This window comes from Echinops telfairi, unplaced genomic scaffold (assembly GCF_000313985.2).
Source record: "Echinops telfairi isolate 266 unplaced genomic scaffold, ASM31398v2 ScPeMD7_7420;HRSCAF=8458, whole genome shotgun sequence".
NCBI lineage: Eukaryota > Metazoa > Chordata > Mammalia > Afrosoricida > Tenrecidae > Echinops > Echinops telfairi.
Genome location: NW_022111320.1, coordinates 2,666,610 through 2,670,754, shown reverse-complemented (window position 1 = coordinate 2,670,754; position 4,145 = coordinate 2,666,610).

Genomic DNA, 4,145 nt, shown 5'->3' with positions numbered 1-4,145 from the left:
TAAGAGAAGGGAAAGTTGCTCGGTCCTGCACTGTCCCAGTGCCGAGCAGACTGGTGTGATCTGTAAGATGTTCATTTGTTAATTTTCAGAACTTTCAGGACTTTCTCCCTAGTCCATCTTGGTCTGCTAGCTCTGTTGGAAGATGATGAACATCACAGCAACACATCAGCTTCCAATGACAAAGGCTGGGTGGGGGTGGGGGGGGGAGAGTGGCACATGAGGTGCTTTGCCCAGAAATTGAAATTGAACCTTAATCTTCCAAGTGGGAAGTGAGAATTCTATCACTAACCCACCACTGCCTTCCCCGCTTCTATATAAGAAGTCCTGAAATTCTCCCACTTTGTGGCTAGTAAGACTCCTAAGCCAGCATCATGGAGCCATGCCCTCAGAGACTTGCATTTTTATGCTATAATATTACTCAAGAAAAGAGGAAAACAGTTAAGCCCTTGAAGACATGGGCAAGAGAACTGAAAAGAAGGTTCCCGAGAGGAGACCCATATGGCCAATAAACATGAGAAAATGCTCCCTATCACTGGCCATCAGAGAGATGCAAATGAAAACCACCATGAGATACCATCTAACACCCTCGAGGTCAGCCCAAATCAGAGCAACAAATGCTGGAGGGGTTGTGGTGAGATAGGAACTCTCCTCCACTGCTGGTGGTCTTGTAGCTATGTACAGCCTCTATGGAAAGCAACCTGGTGATATTTAAAGAAAATGGAAATTGGACTGCCTTGTGACCCTGCTATTCATCTACTGGGCACATACCTAGAAGAGGTAAGAAAGAAACCACGATCAGTCATCTGCGCTCCAATGTTTATTGCAGCAGAATTCACAATCGCAAAGAGTTGGAAACAACCCAAATTCCCATCTGTAGACGAGTGGCACATACTCGCAATGGAGTACTATGCATCACTAAAAAGCACTGACGATCACACAAAATACTTCGTTTCATGGGAAGAGTTGAAGAAAATTATGCTAAGCGAGGTCAGCCAATCACAAAAGAAGTACAGCATGAGTTCCCTGAGGTCAGTGGAATCAGCACAGTAGTTATAGAAGAGAAGAAAATCCCTTAGCTTCTTAGATTTTTACAAAGCAAAAAGGAAGCAATGATGCCATTTTTAAGTCTTTTTGCTTTAGGTAATTGACCTTGACTTAAGCTAACCCTGTTACTATGTTTTATATAAAAAGGTCAATAGCTGATTGCATAGACCAGTAAAAAGCCTTAAGCTTAAGCTTACTAGCTAGGCAAGGCCTTGTATTTTCGAACTTTGTTGATTAATTTGAGGTGTTTGCCATATTAAGAACTTACATAAATTTTTTTTATTTAGTCCCCCTGGGCCAACCCAGCCCACAAATATTGGGAAAATATTTCATTTAAAGAACATTCACTACGTATCTTTTTAGCTACATGGGAAGAGCTATTCCTCTTCTGTTATCTCATGTGCAGTATAACTCTTACTGGTAGATATATTCCATTAATTTCCAGGATACTTTCCTAGTGCAGTATTATTAACTCAGTAGCTATTCAGTTAATAATTATATTTTTGCAGACTCAATCTGTGATCACTTGGTTTTAATTACTTCAATATAAAGCCAAAATGAAGTCAGACTTGCATGTTGGACCACATCTGGGTTAAATTAACAGCGTTCACAATGCTTGTGGATGGAGAAAGACGAGGATAAATGCCTTTGGGGCAAAAATGCATGACGTGATTAAAGGGAGCTATACTGACCTTGATTTTAAACTATAATAGCTTCACAATCTAATCTCATCACAAATATTGTTAATTCTCAATACTTTCCGTTCCTTCTGGATATACTTAAAAAAGGGGAAATGGCAAAATGGCATATTAAAAGAGACTTCCCTTCTGGCTCAAAATATCCATATAAATAATTTGGCCCAAAATAAGCATATAAATAAAGAACCGGTGTATAATTATACAACATCACATTAGTCCCCAGAAGAAAATAAATGCACATTTCAAAAACATGTTTAATTCCTTCAGTCATTGTAGAAGAACTAGAGAAAGACCAGTTTCTCAACAGTATAGCAAACACACATAGTGTACATTGTTTATTTCTTTCAAATTTTAAGATTTAAAATAGAACTTGTCTTCTTTTTCCACCTCCTCTTTTTCCATTCTCTTCCAAACAATGTAGCACTAAACAATGTCATACTAAACAAGTGTATTAGTCCAGGTAGACTAGAGAAACATATATGTATAGGAAAGTGTTAAAGAGGAATTGTGTATTAAGAAAAATTCCAGCCCGGTCCAGATCAAGTCCATAAGTCTGATATTAGCCGACATTAGTTCATAAAGTCCTCTTCAGACTCAGCAGCACAGGCAATGACGCCCAATGCAGGAAGATCACAGATGGAAAGTCTTGTGGATCCAGTGGCAGTGAAAGCATCTCCAGGGCTCTGGCTGCCATCAACATAGCTTCGTGTGGCTTGTCAACAGAATGCGAAACAGAGACCAAGTGTGGTCCTCTTCCCAGGAGAAAAAGAGGAAGTTCCCAGAATCCTCCTGGATGGGTGTTACCTTGTGACCTAATTGACAAGCTAAACTCCACTCCTTCACTCAACTTGACAGATTAAGTAACTGCCACAGCAATGTAGCTTGAGAGCCATGAAGTGGGGCAGAAAAAGGTAGCCAGCTGACTCCAAAAGAAAAGGGGAGCCGCAGTGACCCAGAATACAAGTGTCAGAGTCCAAGCAGGGCAAGGAGGTGACCATGCAGGGTGGGTGTTTCAGAGCTGGAGCTGGGTAAAGAGAGCTTTCACAAGGAGGATGGGCCTAAAGTGGGCTGTCAGAGCTTGAACAAAATCGGGTGTGTCCAGGCATGAAGAAGCTCCACACAGGCTGTTAAAGCCCAAGTGGAGTAAGAAGGGTGTCCATGTTGTGGGGGAAAGGGTGGCAGCAGAGATGAGTTACATGCATGAGGATCTGTGCAAAAAGTAAGTAAGTCAAGGATAGCAAGAATCAGGTTCTTTATTATCACAGAAGAGGCATGCAAATACCAAAAGAGGTAAAGCTAGAACAAACCCTGGGGAGCTGGATTACAGTGACACAAATGTTTCTATACATGCACATAAATGAAACGATATACATACAAAGGTGTCTCCAAAAGTTTGTGGGGAAATTCTGTTATTTTCAATTCCATTTTTCCCACAAACTTTTTGAAGCTCCCTGCATTTCCCCTAGTTCTTCCACTGAGTGGACCTAGCTGCAGCTAAATCTCAGGAGCAATGAGCCCCTAAGCATTCAGTTATACATGTTTCTCCATAAAGCCAACTGATTCCATGGAGCCACAGATGATTGCAGAGCTAAGGTAGGGCGAGGATACGATGAGCTTGTAACACCTTGTCATTCAGTGTTAGGCCACGTTGACTAGAGAAACAAAGTTAGTGACAGTCACATATATGTAAGAAAGACCTTTACATCGAGAAGTAGTAATGGATCAAGAAAACACCTCAGCCCAGTCCAAGTCAAGTCCATAAGTCTGATAGAAGTCCCTAAGTCCCTCTTCAGACTCACACAGTCACATGCAATAATGCAGAATGCAGAAGATTACGGGCTGGTAGGTGCCAAGTCTTGTGACTCCAATGGTGTTGAATGCATATCGAGGGCTCTGGCAGCCACCAAGTTCTGCCAGCAGGAAGGCGAAGGCAGAGACAAAGAGAGGTTCCCAGGGCGCTCCTTATGAGAGGGCCACACCCACAAGGAGGCACCATCATACTGTGACCTGATTGACAGGCTAGACTCCACCCCTACACTTTTATAGATCTTCAAGTTGGCATGAAATTGTGTAACTACCACAGCCAGAAAGCAAGGGAGTAGGCAAAGGAAGTTGAGTAAATGCCAAAAGGATGTAAAAACCAAACAGAAGGGGCTACCTTTGAGCATCAAAATAACAATTCTTATAAACTATTGATTATAATAGGGAGTCGTGTGTATTAGTTTCCTAGAGCTACTGTAAAAATTAACATCAATTGGTTTAAAAGAAAGAAAAACATTTGGCCTCAAAGCTTAGGAGGCCAGAAGTCTGTACTAAGGGTGGGTTTCTTCCAGAGGCTCTGAGGAAAAATCCATCCCGTGCTTCTCTTAGCCTCTGGTGGTCGCCCTACTTGTTACGTGGCTC